A 19100-nucleotide genomic window follows, 5' to 3' on the forward strand; every position below is an offset into this window, starting at 1 on the left:
AAACAGCCCGTGGCGTCGGAAGAACCAACGTGTGTCAGGGCCCGAGACGGAGAGTGGGCTACTGCGACGGTATCGTGCGTCGCATACAGGCGGGCGTTCGATCTGATTACTGGCGAGAACTGCCGGAGCGTAGACTGGCGGTGCGCGGTGCCACCGCCTCGCCGCGCATGCGCACTGTGCGGGGGCAGTGGCAGGGTGCGCTGGCGTCGCGGCGCGGTCTGGGCGGCGTCAGTGTGCTTCTAGCGGGCCGCCCGCCTGTGTGTCCGCCCAGATCGTCCCACCCGCTGACTGCCGCGCTCCGCCGACTCTGTGCTGTGCATGGGGGGTGCATGGCGGCCCGGGCATGGCGCAGCGGCAGCCGCTGAGGTAAGCCCTCGCAGCACCCACTGCCGGCAGCGCGACGCCCACGCCGGCCGCACCTGCCGCCGGGACGGCATAGCACGGGGCAGTGCGGCATTGTGACGCTGTTCCGCACCAGGTCGCATGGGGGCCACCAGCACCACTGTGCGCTCCTATACTTACTGCATGGACGACGTGGATCCGGTTCTCGTCGCATTAACGGATCTCAGCGTTTCGAAAAGATAATTATTTACGTTCTATTGAATCAAAAATTAGTGCTCCTTGCCTTATGCCATACAAATTCGCCGTTTGCGCAATGCGGACGTGGGCGTCTTTGTCAGGCGAATGCTTACGGAAGCTCCGTTCAGTTGCTTACCAAATGCTTATGCTTCGAAGACAGACAAATTGATAACGAACATTGCTAGTTAATGGAGAAAGCGTCACATGGTGCCTTTTAAGCAGCAAGTGTAGATTCCCGAATAACATTTTCCTGCTGAAGGTAACGTCTTTTTCAAAACAACAGTTCAGCTCCTTTATAGCTCATTTATGTCGGTCCTACCGGCTGATAGTTATTTCACAGGGAACTCAGCCTGACTTTGTGTCACGCTATTCCTTCCTTGATAGTTACCCACATTTAACCTTGAAACAGTTTATATCGCTTAGAGACACCATATTTGGATTCAGATACGACAGTTCTGCGAAACTTCATGTTGACGGTTTCAAGTGTTTTATTAAATGAGTGTTTATCGGTTTCAGTCCAAGTCGCTTACGCTTATGACGACACTAGGGCATAGCTCCGTTAAAAGGTGGTTTGTTACGAGAAAGCTCTATACATCATCATAAGTATAGCACGCAGAATTACTGTAATACATCTGCACTGAAGCTGATGCGTGTCTAAGATGTATTATCTCTGTATGCCATTTAGTGGAGTTGAACTCTGTGGGAACGCTTTGTAACGTAATGTTGTTCAAACTATGATTCATTGCAAGACTAATTATTAAATAATATAATATGACAAAGTGATCATATTGAGTCGGCGTGGCCAACCACCATACCTCGCGTAACTTACTGAGTCTATTTTTCAAAATATGATTAACAACACTGGGTCTTCTGCAGTGCAAGATAAATGTATTAAGGTTCAATGTTCCCTTTTATGCAAGCGCTGACGGGCTCCGTTGTTCTCGCTGTCGGTATTACTTACGTTTCTCTTAGGGTGCATCTTCGAATTAGTAATTTCCATATGAAAAACGATAATCAGGTATTGACCTCAGGTCTGTAAAGTGGGATTAGTGCTTCTCCGAGTCGCTCAAGATGGCACACAGCACCACACCAATCGTTCTCTTGTGGCGTTGCTTATGTTTCTAGGGTTTTTTCTTGCTGTGGACCGTTGTGCGTCAAGAGCAATGAGTTGCGAAGTGACATAAGTCGTATAATGATTTTATTCCTCGACATTCTATAGAGAATACCCCGGAGCACTCTTCTCGTTGTCCAAGCAGAAAGAAGTGGGGGTGATCCGGTACATGCCCCTTTTTCGCACCTGCCGTCAAGTTCCATCGAGCAAGCCGTTTGGATCGAAGACATGAAAGAACAAACACAACATTTTCCGTATGCAGACACTTGAATTGTTATACATAGACTAGCTGAAAATCCTAACCAATGTAATAAGTATTTAACGTTAAGGGTGGTGACAGTGTATGAACTACGGAAAAGAAATTATATATTTTCACCAGGAATTTTAGTATATATATATATATCTCTCTCTCTCTCTCTCTCTCTCTCTCTCTCTCTCTCACACACACACACACACACACACACACACACACACACACACACACACAGAGAGAGAGAGAGAGAGAGAGAGAGAGAGAGAGAGAGAGAGAGAGAGAGAGAGAATAGTTGAATAAGCGGCAGCGCACAGTGGCGTCGGCGGATGCTTGCTCGCTATGCAGCGGTGTGCGCGAGGTATTTTTAAACCTGTGCTTTTGTAACGTCCGCGTACTTTCGCGATGAGCGCCGTCTTGCACTACGTTTAAGTCTCTCCGCTGCTACGGCTTCCACAGCCGTTTAGCGCTCACTTGGGCTTCACAGAGGGACCCTCGGCTCCATTCTTGTCGTTACAGCTTCACAGCAGTGGCGCCGGGTGCGGAATATTGACTTTCTTAGCGTCAAGGGCGAAACAAATCCTGAGAATATGGAATATCATTGCTATGTACAAGTAAGATTCTGCAGCGTCATGCTTGTTTCATTGCTACTCGAGGCGCAGTTGTTGTACTAAAGTCGATTTGCAGAGAGATTAAAGACGAAATAGATATCAACGCCTAACGCGACCCGACGGGAATGTCGAGACTTATGTTAATTACTCGTGTTAGTATTGGTGTTCAAAACTTCCGGTATTGATTTGGTATCCGTGTAGTTGGTATTATGATATAGTTTGCCAGATGATCATAGAAAGAATCTTCAGTGATAACCTTTCAGTCAAAATGAAGAATTCAGTTAAAGAAGACGAGTTGCGTAATTGGGCCACGTATAATAAATTTCCTACTACCAGTGCTGGCAAACCATGCAGTGTTGTTGTAGTAGTTACAATACTGTGATACGGCTGAATGCGTAGAATTGTAAAGCGATTTGCAAGCAGGATGTGTCCTGCGTAAGTAATGGCTGAAGTATTATGAGCAGTCTTAGACATTTCAGTAAATAACAGCCTCACAAACATATAAGCAGACTTAATTTCATGTATGTTGGTAGCGTTTTTTTCTGTTCGGCACGAGATTGTTGCTGTGATTTAATTTCGTTCCAGAAATTCGATTCACTATATAGACGATTATATCGCCATTCTTAGTTCGTCGGCGTTACACAAAACGGAGCCAGTTTTTCTCGTTCCTACGAGCGTTGTGGTAATGGATTTTCTGACCGCTGATCCTTATTTAGACAAGGTATGTAATAAACTCTCATGCTAATTCTCCTGGCGTGACGTTAACGTTTAGAATACACATTCCTGTCGACGTGGCTTCTGATTTCTTTGCCATCGGTATGCGTTTTGTGACGTGTAACGGAAGCAAATGCGTAAACAGTGTTTCTACCCCAGTGTGTGTCTCATTTTCAGGTCGTTACATTGTAAAAGAGTTGATTGGCTGATGAGGGCTATTGCGCTTGTGTCTCGTTTTCCACCTTGACAACTGTATTCCGTTCCGATAGGTTTTGCATTAGCTCTCCGATTAAGTGACTATATATTAATACAAGGCAGCTGTAGCAGCTTTGCGCAGAGAACACCAGTCGCGGAAATGGAGCAAGATCGTTCATGGCAACGCTCCGAATTGTTTTCATGGAAATGTTTCCAGCTGAGGTTAATAGCAGACATCCTTGCTCCGGAAACGGGTATTGTGGAAAAGTTTTCTACTTTCGAAGAAGTGTATTTCGATTTACGTGGCGCGTTCGTGCCAAGCCCTTAACGTATCCAAGTAGGGAAGCTTGAAGACGATTACAGAAGTGATCCTACGATATTAACGTCAATTTTATGAAGTAGTTCGTGGTTGTCTCCACCACTGCGTGCTTGCGTGGCTTTGTGATACGTTAATGTAAACGGTACTGAGACATTTGCCGTGGCTTTCTTATTCATAGATGTATTGTTACTAAACACGCTGTCTGGAAATAACATGTTATGTAATGTTTTTTCTAGTACGGAACGTAGAAAGAAATACAAACCGTAAGTAACGTAAAGTCTTCCATAATCGATCCTACATGACACATAGAAAGTATTCATACACTGAGAAAAATTCTAGGTGTTGGGTTGATGCGTGCACATTTACGAAGAACAATTTTCTTGGTTTCGACGCTAATGCGCGACCCAATTATTGAGGTACAATGAGTGAATGGAGAGAACTGGACACTAAGACCTAACATTTGTTAAGGTTGACTTCAAAAACTTAACATATTATATATTACAGTGTCACAGACAGTAATGAGCATTAAATATCACAAAGATCAGTCGTGCCCTGAAGAACTGTTGACAAACTAGTATTGGAGGCAATTTTGAAATCCCAAACATACCTTAAATTTTGGTGGAAGGGCACAAAGCCATAAAACAGGAGACTTCCGTCATTAATTCCACGATGTTGTTTCTCTGTGTGCCATGGATTGGCGTACCACTTCTCAAAGTAATTTTGAAGCTAAGTGTAATGACGCCTTACGAGAAATTCTAAGATGCTCCATAGTTTCTGAGCACTAGTTAAAAAGAGCGTGGAAATATCTTGGTGCTGCGAGGTTTACGAGAGAGCTTCTCGTGCATCATTTTACAGTTAGTAAACATTACGTTGCGTAAATAATGTGGTCATAGTTATTTAGCTGTTTTCTATCAACGGCGTTCTTTGGTACTCCACAAGGAATAGACAGCTGTATATTTGACATAAGGCATGTTTTTTGTTTCCGCTTTTTTTTCGCTTCTCATATCACGTGTCTTACCCGTCCTGACGTTTATGTTCGCGTGTGTATTTGCCCCAAAACAAAAATATTTTGTGTCGTAGCATTCCTTGTAAATATGAAAATACTTTTGCTGACGTTCGACCTACGGTGTCCATATACAGCGTTTGAAGGGAAAATAAAGCTCGGATTCATGATACAGTACATGTTTAATACTTCGTAATTTGTCAATTATGATTACATAACTGGACATCTCTCTCTGTATATCTGTTGGGACTACCTCCAGAAATGAAGTACAACGTTCGTGCAAAAAGTTCAGAGACTGATTTTATTCCTACGGTGGGAGCTTGAATGAACAACTGTAAACAATAGATGTGCATTTGATCAGTTAGTTGTGTGCGGGCAATGTAAAGTAGTAGACGTGCGACCTTAATGTATCAAAGTTGTTTGTCACAAGTCACAATGGAGCAATGAACGGAGGAAGTCTAATTTAAGTGCTCTAGACGTTCTCCAAAATGGTTTGAAGAAGAGAAAGTGTGAGTAATGTTTGTCCCGCATACCTCGCCTCCCGAACAAAACGACATATGGGCGCCTGCCGTGACTGGATTGAAATGTAAATCGTCGACAATTTTTCTCTGGAAAAAATCGTCACTGGTAACAATACGTGGTGTTAGTGTGAACGCTCCAGGGTGCAGAAATTCACAGGAACGATCAGCGCTTTGCAACTTACCGACACGCGAGCCGGTGTGTCGCGCGAGCTGAACATCATCCCAAAGCAGGACCTTCCTGACAGTTTCATATGGTTGTACGAAGGTTCTGTGCATTTTAATCAAGTTGGAGGAGACTTCGTAGACCACCTGAAGCAATCAAACTACCGTCTTAACTTTTCTCTAGTTCTTATTAACCCAGTCTCCAAACATTTTGGACCGTCAGGTTAAGTTTCTGAATACTTCTTGCTCTGACTAGATGTACGGATGTTTTGCTTGTGGAGTTGATGACGTGTTGTTTTTCACGTCATTAACAGATATCCAGTTATGACCGTTTTGTTGCTATGAGAGCCTAAGAAAATAACCAACGCATGAATGGAAACCGGATTCGTACGAAGTTTAGTAAGTACGTGAACTACTACTCGGTGGTTTCTGGTCAAGGCTTTGATATTTTGAAAGAGGTAGAATAAATGAGGGATTGAAAGTAATGTCAGCGTAATGCGCATGCGGAAAACAGGCAATGAAGAGAGCGATATTAATGTGATGCATTGAGATTATTTCTTGATACCATTGAGATGGAAGAATAATCTGCAAAGTTTCTGTAATGTTTGCTTCAGTGATGTGATGAGTGCTACTTAGTTGAGATGCAGGGTGTTTATTCAGTCGTATGCTTCCCCATATAGAAAAGAATAATATATATAGTAAACTGCTGGTGTGTACATATTTGTCCACGATGTTATGTTGATGACGTACATTGAGTGTTGCGGTGGTAGATCATGTTTCTCGTTTCATAGCAGTTTTCTACGCTATTAAATCCACGTTTCAGTTTGTACTATGATTTTAACTTGTTTATACTCAAGACTTTGTATTCATGTATAACAACTGATGGTGTTCGCTATCCTTGTCGAAGATCAGCAGAATGTGTTGGCACGAAACATCAAAATATAAACATAACATGGCCGCCTTGTAAATACTAGTCGCTCTGTATATGTTTTGCATTCTAAGACGTTCCGTTTGCGGGAAGTACGATATTGTCGTAGTATTTAAGGTGATATGCCTATTGTAAAAAAAAAAAATGGCTCTGAGCACTATGAGACTCAACATCTGAGGTCATCAGTCCCCTAGAACTTAGAACTACTTAAACATAACTAACCTAAGGACATCACACACATCCATGCCCGAGGCAGCATTCGAACCTGCGACCGTAGCAGTCGCGCGGTTTGCCTATTGTACTTACCGACAAATACGTAAGTGGTATGTTTAAGATAAGGATCGTTAATGACAAATTAGTAGCAATTTAACAAAATAACAGCTTATGGAGGTGGCTTATGAAGGTGGCAGGGGTAAAATACAGGGAGCGAAAGGCTATTTACAATTTGTACGGAAAGCAGATGGCAGTTATGAGTCGAGGGGTATGAAAGGGAAGCAGTGGTTGGGAAGGGAGTGAGACAGGGTTGTAGCCTATCCCCGATGTTATTCAATCTGTATATTGAACAAGCAGAAAAGGAAGCAAAAGAAAAATTCGGTGTAGGTATTAAAATCCATGGAGAAGAAATAAAAACTTTGAGGTTCGCCGATGACATTGTAATTCTGTCAGAGACAGCAAAGGACTTGGAAGAGCAGTTGAATGGAATGGACAGTGTCTTGAAAGGAGGGTATAAGATGAACATCAATAAAAGCAAAACGAGGACGATGGCATGTAGTCGAATTAAATCGGCTGATGCTGAGGGAATTAGATTAGGAAATGACACACTTAAAATAGTAAAGGAGTTTTGCTATTTGGGGAGCAAAATAACTGATGATGATCGAAGTAGAGAGGATATGAAATGTAGACTGGCAATGGCAAGGAAAGCGTTTCTTAAGAAGAGAAATTTGTTAACATCGAGTATAGATTTAAGCGTCAGGAAGTCGTTTCTGAAAGTATTTGTATGGAGTGTAGCCATGTATGGAAGTGAAACATGGACGATAAATAGCTTGGACGATAAATAGCTTGGACAAGAAGAGAATAGAAGCTTTCGAAATGTGGTGCTACAGAAGAATGCTGAAGATTAGATGGGTTGATCACATAACTAATGAGAAGGCATTGAATAGAATTGGGGAGAAGAGGAGCTTGTGGCACAACTTGAGTAGAAGAAGGGATCGGTTGGTAGGACATGTTCTGAGACATCGAGGGATCACCAATTTAGTATTGGAGGGCAGCGTGGAGGGTAAAAATCGTAGAGGGAGACCAAGAGATGAATACACCAAGCAGTTTCAGAAGGATGCAGTAGGTACTGGGAGATGAAGAAGCTTGCACAGGATAGAGTAGCATGGAGAGCTGCATCGAACCAGTCTCAGGACTGAAGACCACAACAACAACAATGGAGGAGGGTAGGTGTTTTGTTGTTCTGGTATAAACCTATTTTTCCAAACGTTTAGCAGTGCTTTCTACTTACAAATTAATGCTTTACAAGGGATGAATCATGTATGTCTATTGATCTGACTTATACAGCGTATATAGAAATGTGCTGCCGTGCTGGATAATTAGTTTGCTGTAAGTGGGTGAAATCGAGTGTTTGTTATGAAGTAACTAGTCTGTCTGTAAACCGAAGAGCGTGCAGTGCTGTTAGTGTGGGAAATGACGTTTACTGGAAGAACGCTACAAATACTGTACTGGAACATAAAATTTCAAGTTTCCCGTCTAGCACTACAAAGGCGCGTATAGTGGTTTAAGTACGTACTGCTGACGTGAGAGCCTTGCGCTGGTCCTCTTAATTGGAAATTCCTGTATTCAGCGTAGTGTTAACGCATTTAGTAAAAAATCAACACTTGCGGGCGAATCATGTTAGTGTAAACAGTGCGCGGGTGCACTTTGAGACTCAGTTGGGTAGGGAACTTGGGGACTCGCCTACTTGTTCTTCGATTTGCAGACTTACTATAGTAGGAAAATCAATGAGAATGAAAGTACGACTTAAGCTCGGATGTGTGGTTAGTCTAAGAACTCCAGACACGAGCGATGATGCGCGATCTGTCTGCAAATTGGACTTTTGTGGGCAAATAGCTGATCGTTCGTAACTCCCAGTAACTTACACCGCACGTGGTGTGTGGCAGTATGACTGCGTGGCTGCAGTTCTTTTAACTAGTTATTAAGCGTGGTTGTGTACTCCTATTTCGTTTCGTTATACCCATGTGGAGTAGCGACCGTACGTCAAAGTATGTAGTTATTCAGGGAGCACGAACAAGTCTGAAAAGTGGAGCTGACGACCTAGTTGGGCGCGCACGCGCACATGTTTGTGTTTTTCACATTTACTCCTAAACCGTTGGAAAGATTTCAGCCAAACTTGGTACACATATCGGTTACTGTCAGATATCAATCGGTGTCTGGCAAGAACTGTCTCTCATAGTTCAGGAGGTATGATGTCATAAGCATTGTAATGCGTGAAAAAATGCCCCATCGTACATGAATTATAATACATTTATTCCTTATTACCAAGACACTCCTACAGTCGGGTCAGCTTAAGTAAATTCCTGTCATTTGGCAGCGCTTTGGACTGCTTTCAACTGCTAACCGCAAACAGATGTAGGTGAAAACAGTATCCGTCTGCAGAGCTGTGAACAGGCGTTGCCTTAGCTAGACATGTACAAAATCACGTTGTAGGCACACGAAGCAGCTGCGCCCAGCGTACAGAACCTGTTCGCCATATTACGCTACACGTACTCTCGTTTTTTGTTGTTTTATTCTGTAGTTTCTAATAGAAAATTGGCATAATGAATATCCAGGCAGTGCCGGGTTTATCAGCTAGTAAAAAAATAAAAACATTGATAATCTTAGATTTTGCAGTGAGCAAAATTTGAATCTTGTTTTATAGACTTGGAAATTAATTGAAATTTCATAGTAATAGTCACAGCTCCAGCTGGCTATTTTGTTCTGACACACCAAGGGACTCCATTAAAGTTTTCGTCTCAGAAGTAAATGATGCAATGTTTAATGTGAATGTGAGAGTATACGTATTCTACAGCTGTACGTAATTCCTTTGTCATCTCATTTAACGTGACTCTCCCTTACAGAATTTACAACCAGAATTATCAATAGCATATAACATTTTTGTAGATGCATCGAAATTGCAAAGCCATGTAGTGAAACTGAAAATACAGACTGAATAGAAGCGCACAACACATTTGGCGTTAATGAAACATATCGTGTACTCTGTCAATTACGTAACAATCCCCAAGAAATGCATACCGGAACAAATTCCATGTTCGTCAGATCTCGTTTGCTCTTGGTTTTTTTCTTTTTTGTACTAGTATTAATCCGTTTACGCTTATCAACTATCACCTCAGGTAAACATATTTCATTTTCCGTAGTTGAATTTTATACCGCTGTGCCGTTCGGAATACAGTTCGAAATTGCTCGGTAAATCGTTTGTGGCATTGTCGAAGCAAGCGATATCGCTGCCTTGTTGCCAGAGATCCCTCTGCAGTGTTTGGGCCACTTGACACTAGAATAGCTGGAAGGATCATTTGGCTCCTAATGCTATTTGCATTAAAAATCCATTACATTGTTAATGTAAGACCGATATTTTTTCCCTTTATTTGTATGTTATGTATACGTTTCAGTCAGAGGACTATCCCGAAGATTTAGAGCATAAATTGCTGTTTTGGATACAAAACAAAGCTTATCTACCCATAAATTTCTATAGTTCCTGAAAATCGTCATTTCTTTCATTTGTTTGTTTGGGAACATTGAAACCTCACTTTAAGCAGATTATTGGTACTTCTCGTACTAATTTTTCGCAAATGTATTTTTTGCATTTCGCAAACCTGTCGTCCGTCTTGTTTTCTTTGCACGTTCCGATTGACGCGTTTTTGATTTGTCCGAACCTACATCCGCTTATTCGTTTGATTGGATTTTTGTCCCTATACAACTCTTCGTTGTTTCCGACTCGTGAGCGGAAGAGTGGATGCCTTCTTCTTTAGATTGTTTTTGATTATTTTATTGTAGATGATCCTTATACAAACTGCTGCCATCTCTACGATATTGTAAAAGAACTTCGTCGTCTATTTCATCCAATCATTTGATCAATGACGTCCACACCAAATTCGTGGCATTATAGAAGATACAGAGAATGATTCCATCTTTCCTTCTTTGTTTTATGCAATATCAGTATATACTGTGCAAAAAATAATTTTATTTTTATGTCATTATTTACTTATTTAACCACATCTTATAAGGGCTTTCATTCCCTTTCTTATATCGGGCCAGGGCTTCACAGATACAGTACCTTACCTAAGAAATAACAGTTGTAATGTGCAAGAAGTATTAAAGTGATTTGAGTTTCTATAGGGACAATGTAAGTAATACTGACTATAAACTAACGAAGTTAATACTGACAGTACTTCTTCTGGTGGTAGTATTAGTGCTGCTGCTGCTGCTATTGGTGGTGGTGGTGGTGGTGGTGGTGGTGGTGATAACAATATTCTTAATTATCCCATGGTACACTGTCAGGGTGCATTGCGGCTTAGCAATATTTTTCAGGATGATGATTGAATGTAAATTATTCTTCACGTGGTTAGGATATCGTGGCGAATCTAGTTCATTATTCACACTAATAATGGTTTGTTGTGTTGAAGATACTTGGCTACCTAAGGGTGTGCGAAGAAGTTGTCGGTTGTCATGTTCCTCCCTTGGTTTAGAAAAGGCTCCATAAGGTAAAAAATAAAAGACACTCTCAATGATTGGTTATGTGGTCGGTATCCCGTCTTACCAAGGCAAGGGTAGGGATTGCAAGTGTGCTTGGATGTCACATCAGCAGCTGTCCAAAGCCTCAGCCAAATTTGTCAGGTTTGTTTGGTTACAACGAACTTTTCTTTGCTTGGAAGAAACTATTTATTTTCATGTGGGCTGTAATAACGGAGGCAGTATTACACGAACTCGTTCCATATTTCAGAAATACGAGCGAACTTGCCCGCTGGAGTCATTCACTCAGTGGCAGCACATGCTATGGGTCGTGTGGCCCACATGCTACCTAGAAATGCTCTGAGTACACTGGAGACGTTTAGCTATAAAGTCCCTAAATCCATCCTCCACACAGTCCCAATGTCCATAATTTTGGAGCCTTGAAGAAAGACATTCATGACCGTCGATTTGCTTCAGATGAAGAGGTGACGCCTGGGCACAGTAATGATTCCATAGACAACCGGAAACATTTTACCATGAAGGCATCGACCGACTTGTCCCACAGTAGGATAAATATATCAACAGGTACGGTTGTTGTTGTTGTTGTTGTCTTCAGTCCTGAGACTGGTTTGATGCAGCTCTCCATGCTACTCTATCCAGTGCAAGCTTCTCCATCTCCCAGTACCTACTGCAACCTACATCCTTCTGAATCTGCTTAGTGTATTCATCTCTTGGTCTCCCCCTACGATTTTTACCCTCCACGCTGCCCTCCAATACTAAATTGGTGATCCCTTGATGCCTCAGAACATGTCCTACCAACCGATCCCTTCTTCTGGTCAAGTTGTGCCACAAACTTCTCTTCTCCCCAATCCTATTCAATACTTCCTCATTAGTTATGTGATCTACCCATCTAATCTTCAGCATTCTTCTGTAGCACCACATTTCAAAAGCTTCTGTTCTCTTCTTGTCCAAACTATTTACCGTCCATGTTTCACTTCCATACATGGCTACACTCCATACAAATACTTTCAGACATGACTTCCTGACACTTAAATCTATACTCGATGTTAACAAATTTCTCTCCTTCAGAAACGCTTTCCTTGCCATTGCCAGTCTACATTTTATATGCTCTCTACTTCGACCATCATCAGTTATTTTGCTCCCCAAATAGCAAAACTCCTTTACTACTTTAAGTGTCTCATTTCCTAATCTAATTCCCTCAGCATCACCCGACTTAATCCGACTACAGGTACGGTATTAATTTGAAATAAGAAGCAGTTTACTTTTTTCCTAGTTATCATTTGACTGCCTCTCACATTTCTGACTTTTGTTTTTATTGTATTCATAATGCTGAAGAGTCTTTCCACTACAGAATTAGTGATAGATAGTAACATAAGCAATAACGCAAATGCAGCGTTTTTAATGTGAAACTGTTAGCCAAAACTTATACAAACTAGTCAAAACGCTGCGTCCTTGAAAACAGCCAAGTTGACTTGATCTTTGGAGTTATATTGATTCTCAGTAACATCCATATAATTTATGTAAAATATATGAATGGCAAATATTTGACATTCACTTTTAATGGTTGTGAGAGGCAATCTTAGGACTGAAATATTGGAGTATCTTAAAATGATTCAAGCTCCTGGTCAACCTTTTTAGGCGTTGGTAAATTAATATTGTAATACACTACTTTGCTGTGATCTGCGATTGAGCAACTTACTCTCTCCGAGCTTAATTTTTGACAACACACGACGACATTCTGAAACTAGGTCAGTAGCTTTATTATATAGGTATCCTACATTATAATCAGTGGAATCAATTATTTCTTGCAAACCTTTTTGCACAAAAATAAGTTTGAAAACCATTCTAGCTAGTAGTACGATCAACATTTTATCATCATCATAGGCATGTCCAGTTTTGACATCCGTGTGCTGATAAAGTAGACTGACTTTATTTATCTCAAAAAGGATTTCACTTAATAACAATAGCCAAGGCAGCGAGAACTAGGGTGGACTGTTAGAGCACCATGAAGGAATGCAATAGCAGCACAAGTGAAAAGGCAGTACCATTGTTTTGCTATTAGAGTGTCAGATTTCGTTGCACCATGAAACAAACCATTATCAACTATGAGAAAGACAGGAAATGATCGTATGTTTAGCTGGCATCGTTAACAATGATGCCCCCGAAGAGCAGATGTTCCATATTCTTTTTATTTGCGTTCAGGTAATAGAAAATACCCATTAAGTCGCAAAGTAATTCTTTTACGAGCTAAATTTAATCGCCAGTCGCTAGATAGTTACAGTGGTGTGTGTATATATATAAAGATGCGAAAAATCGACATACCTGGCAACTCTGATATAGCTGCCATCTTCATTGTTGCGCCAGTTGACTCCAGAAACTGTTGTGAAGAGAACCGAGTTGAAAAGATATGGGTGGTTCAAATGGCTCTGAACACTATAGGACTTAACATCTGAGGTCATCAGCCTCCTAGAACTTGGAGATACGTAAACCTAACTAACCTAAGGACATCACCCACATCCATGCCCGAGGCAGGATTCGAACCTGCGACCGTAGCGGTCGCCCGGTTTCAGACTGAAACGCCTAGAACCGCTCGGCCACTCCGGCCGGCGAAAAGATAAGTACTTCATCCCCAGTTGTCTCTAGCAGAAATTGGCCACCTTACGCCAGATAGGCGCTTTCTGATTCAGTATCCAAATTCTCAAGGATACGTTAGTAAGACCACTTTGATGCGAATAACAGCAGCAGTCACATAAAATATGAGTGAAAAGTTACGGTCGTCAGTGTGACAATTTTTTCGACAATGGGCATTACCATCATTTGAGGGAGCGGATGTTAATCAAAGGGACATGCAACGCAGTTACCTTTGTAATTTTCAAGAAGTAGTTACGCAGAGGTCAGTTGACACCTCCCAATGTTGTTGGTGTACGTCATGAAATTTCCTTAAAATCTTGGCCCCCAGGGGCTCAGCATTCATTTGCTGGGTACGGGCTTGGCGACCCCGGGGTTCCTGAGCTGGGGACTGGTAAGCGCCGCCAGTCCTCTGTCACCGTAAGCTCTGGGCATACTTCAACGACCACCGTGCGGCGCGGCGGTGGAATGTTGTGTGTCTCAGAGAGTGAGGATCTTGGCTTGACCGCCCGGATCGCGAGGATGGAATAAACCTCTATGAACAACCCCTCAATCTCAAGGTGTGCTGCGCGCTGATGAGATGCATGGCTGTGGAGGTGGAACAGTCGTTAGCGGGCAACCTCTGGGGAACCTGCCGCACCTCAGTTGTATAAGGCTTACCTAGGCTCGCGGGGCTCTGTCTAGGTGGGCTTGTAGTTCCCTAGCTGCTCGTGGGATCGAGATGGATCCTTCGAAATCCTCTTTTCTTCCTCCCAGTGGAAAGGGTGGGCCTCTTAAGAGGGCTCGTGCAGTCAGTCCCCCTGACTCCGGCACTTCTTTGACGAGTCCAGTCTTAGGTAACAGAATGCATTCTGGTAATTCGAATGTGTTTCTTATTGTGAAACGGAAGGAAGGTAGTTTCGAGAAGGTTTCGCCCTTCTATATACAAAAGGGATTGGAGGGAATCTGTGGCTCCTTAAAATCGGTGAAGCGCTTACGTAATGGGACCTTGCTAGTGGAGACTTCCACTTCCCAGCAGGCAACTAATCTCCAATCTGCTAATTGCCTTGGAGAGTATGCCATAGACACTGAACTGCACAGCGCCTTGAACTACAGCAAAGGTGTTGTGACATGCCGGGATCTAGTTGACATTCCCAAGGAAGAACTGCAACGTGAGTGGGCTCCGGAAGGTATCGTTGATGTCCAACACATCATGAAGAGGGTTGATGGCAATCTTGTCAAATCCGACTCCTTTATTCTGACCTTCAGTAGCATAAAACTTCCTGAACATGTTAAAGCTGGCTTCCTTCGCCTTAGTGTGAGGTCTTATTTCCCGACCCCAATGCGCTGTTTTAAATGCCAGAGTTTTGGGCATACCACCTTAGGATGTAAAGGCGAAGCGACTTGTGGAAACTGTGGTAAGGCTACTCATGAAGGAGTTGGTTGCTCGTCTCCGGCTAAATGTATTAATTGCTTTGGGAACCACCCTGTTTGGAGTAGAGACTGCCGAATATTTTTAGAGGAACGCAAAGTCCAGGAAATAGGCACTAACACCTGCAGCTGTCAGTGCACTTGCAACGCAGCCAGTGTTTCAGAGCCAGTAGCCCCTACTCGAACGGCAGACAAAGGTACATTGGCGAACTTGGGCCAGCCCCTAGCGCCTCCAACAGCTGAGGCTGTTCCCAAGCCCAGTGCGCCACTTACCACTCCCACATCACCTCCCCCAAAGCCCACCAAACCACAGAAAGCTCCTGTACAGCAGCAACAGCGGGTCAAATCCCGTGGTAAACCATCTGACCATGCGGATGTTGTTTTACGTGAGGCTTCATCTGACTCTTCCCCGGAGTTGATGGAATTCGATGTATGTGTGGGGCAATCATCTCGTCCCACGATTACCCCTCCACCTGCTGCGGTCTCCCCGCCCCGTCGGAGAGACAGGATGAAGGTGCTACCCCCAACATAGATGGCTCCCATACTTCAGTGGAACTTGCAAGGGTTAAGGACGCATGTGGAGGAACTTCGTCTACTCTCTCAGGGTAGACCACTGTGTCTATGTCTCCAGGAGACGTATTTCCATCCATCATACTCCCCTGAGATACGAGGCTATGCACTCCACAAAAAGGACGACCTGCGTAGGGAGAGAGCTAGAGGCGGCGTAGGTATTTTCGTCAGGACGGACAACCACTCCTCGCCTCTCTCACTTACAACGCCTTTACAGGCCGTTGCTGTGTCCGTGCACGTGCGTCATCCATTGACTGTATGTTCGCTTTACTTGCCCCCACATGATACACTTGATGAAGTGGCCCTCACCGACCTTCTTACACAGCTCCCCCAGCCATTCATTATTTGTGGTGATTTTAATGCCCACAATGTGCTTTGGGGCTCTGCAGTTACCTGCCCCAGGGGTAGAGCAATTGAGAGGCTTCTCCTGTCATCCTGTGCCTACTTGCTCAATGGAGAACAGAGTACTCATTTCTGCACAGCGACTGGGTCGTTCTCTGCCATTGATCTCTCGCTTTGCTCTCCAGCTCTTGCCACCAGTGCTCATTCGGAAGTGGTTGCTGACTTGCACGGCAGTGATCATTTCCCAATCTGGATTCACCTGCCAGATGGCTTGGGCCCCGAAAGGAGACCACCACGATGGGTGCTCAGTGGAGCTGACTGGACACTTTATAGCCAGTTGGCCCAATTCGAACACTGTGCGAATGTTGAGGTGCGGGTGGATCATATTACCAAAACGGTCCACCACGCCGCTGCAGCATCCATTCCACAGTCCACAGGCTACCAGAAGAGGCCACCTGTGCCTTGGTGGAGTGCCGAATGCCGCTCTGCAATCAGGACCAGGCTTGCGGCTCTGCGTCGGTTCAAGTGTCGACCGACAGCTGAGAATCTTGCAGCCTTTCGGGTGGCGAGGGCAAGATGTCGCCGCATTATTCGTGAGAGCAAGAAGAGGTCATAGCAACAGTTCCTGAACACCATTAATCGTTCCACCAAAAGTTCCATTGTGTGGGAGACCATCAGAAGAATTTCTGGCAGAGGAGGGAGGTGCCCCATAGCTGCTGTAATGAATAACGGCACTCTCCACACGGATCCGCGAGACATTGCCCAGACTATGGCAGAGTATTTTGCCACAGTTACTGCAACAACCAGTCAGGATCCAAGTTTCCAGCGCCATAGAGCCGTTGCTGAGAGATGTAGTCTGGACTTCCAGTCCACCTCTCATGAAGTTTACAACTGCCAATTTTCTATGTGGGAGCTGGATTCTGCATTGTCTGGAGCTCGTGACATATCCCCTGGTCACGACAGGATCCATTACAGTATGCTATGGCACCTCAAAATGCGCAACAAAGAAATCCTCCTCGCACTTTTTAATGCCATTTGGGCGTCGGGTCACTTTCCTGACACGTGGCGTGAGGCAGTTTTAATTCCTTTTTTAAAACCTGGGAAAGACCGCACGAGCCCGAGTAGCTACCGTAGTGTTGCCCTCACTAGTTACGTGGGGAAGACCTTGGAGCGGCTGGTCAACCGCCGCCTTGTCTGGATGTTAGAATCGCGGCAACTCCTTAGTCGCTTTCAGTGTGGGTTCAGGAGGTTTCGTTCCACTTTCGATAACCTTGCCCTCCTGGAGGCGGCTTTACAACAAGCTTTCCTACGCCGTCATCACCTTCTAGGTGTATTTTTCGACATCGAGAAGGCCTATGATACCACTTGGAGGCGTCTCATCCTGGAGCAACTTTACGAATGGGGTTTTCGTGGTTGTCTTCCTCTTTTTATTCAGTCTTTCCTCTCGCCACGATATTTTAGGTACCGAATTGGTGACGTCCTGTCTGATCGCTTTGAGCAGGAGAACGGTGTCCCTCAGGGTAGCGTTTTAAGTGTCTCTCTCTTTGCCATCGCTATTAATAGCATTACGTCCATAGTGAAAAGTCCTGTCCAGTGTTCCTTGTTTGTGGATGATTTCTCTCTGTTTTGCTCGTCTTCAAGCCTTGCAACGACAACGCGTCAGTTGCAACTTACTATTAGACGTTTGGATGACTGGGCGCAGGCGAGTGGTTTTAAGTTTTCCACCGAGAAGTCTGTATGTGTTCTTTTTAACCGTTCTCATTCGAGGAGGAGGAGGAGGAGATTAGTGTTTAACGTCCCGTCGACAACGAGGTCATTAGAGACGGAGCGCAAGCTCGGGTGAGGGAAGGATGGGGAAGGAAAGCGGCCGTGCCCTTTCAAAGGAACCATCCCGGCATTTGCCTGAAGCGATTTAGGGAAATCACGGAAAACCTAAAGCAGGATGGCCGGAGACGGGATTGAACCGTCGTCCTCCCGAATGCGAGTCCAGTGTGCTAACCACTGCGCCACCTCGCTCGGTCGTTCTCGTTCGATTTTAACCTTTCCTGAGTTGAGGATGAGGGATACTATTCTTACTTTTAAAGACACGGTGAGATTTCTGGGGCTCATTTTTGACTCGAAGCTCACGTGGTTACCTCATCTTAAAGACCTGAAACGGCGGTCGCTTCAGGCTTTAAGTATTTTAAAATGTCTTAGCCACAGTACATGGGGAGCTGACAGGACTTGTCTGCTCCAGTTTTACAGGGCGTTTGTGCGATCTCGGCTCGATTATGGGTGCACGGTGTATGGGTCTGCGAGGCATTCTTACTTAAAGATGTTGGACGTTGTGCACCATGAAGGGCTTCGGTTGGCCACTGGGGCATTCCGAACTAGCCCCATACCAAGCCTCTGTGCAGAGGCTGGTGAACCGCCACTTCATATGCGGCGACGGCTACTTACAGTACGGCAGGCGTATAAAACTTTGCCCACACCATACACACCTGCATACCATACCATTGCTCAGCCTCCTCTGGCACGGTTCTTTCATAACCGGCAACGTGCGACGCAGCCCTATGGGATTCGCGCACAGGATTGCCTCGCTGCGATGTCTATGGCTGGTCTTCGTGTTTTACGTCGCGGTTGGAGCAGATCTCCACCTTGGCTCCTCCGGAGACCCAAACTTGTTTTAGACTTGACTAATTTTAAGAAAGATAGCACACCAGATTTTACATTCCAGTGTCTGTTTTTTAACGTTTTAGATGTGCATTACGGTTTCACTGTCGTTTACACTGATGGCTCCAAACAGGAGAATTTCCTTGGCTGTTCTGTAGTGTTCCCTGATCAAGTTACCCGGATTCGCCTCCCTGCTGAATATACCATTTTCGCAGCGGAATCGTGTTCGGGGCGATCGATTTCTTCTCTGCTCCGATTCTCTTAGTGCCTTACAATCACTGCAGAACCTGTACCCGACTGAGGAGATGGTCCAGCTGATACATGACCAACTGGACTTGCTCCAACGGCGGGGTAAAGAG

The 19100-nt window shown here is 44.2% G+C and overlaps 1 protein-coding gene across 4 annotated transcripts in view; it reads left to right on the forward strand.

Moving 5' to 3' along the window:
- Positions 1 to 231: 231 nt before the first annotated feature.
- LOC126456978 (stress-activated protein kinase JNK) overlaps positions 232 to 19100 on the forward strand; it is a 582548-nt gene continuing 563679 nt past the window's right edge. Inside the window, exon 1 of one of the 4 annotated variants that reach the window (XM_050092923.1) lies at positions 232 to 366. The gene's annotated coding sequence lies outside the window, so the exon portion shown is untranslated. The remainder of the gene's footprint in view (positions 367 to 19100) is intronic. The other 3 variants (XM_050092927.1, XM_050092930.1, XM_050092926.1) reach the window with 3 other exon arrangements.

The sequence above is a fragment of the Schistocerca serialis genome, chromosome 2 (genome assembly GCF_023864345.2).
Source record: "Schistocerca serialis cubense isolate TAMUIC-IGC-003099 chromosome 2, iqSchSeri2.2, whole genome shotgun sequence".
Classification (NCBI taxonomy): domain Eukaryota; kingdom Metazoa; phylum Arthropoda; class Insecta; order Orthoptera; family Acrididae; genus Schistocerca; species Schistocerca serialis.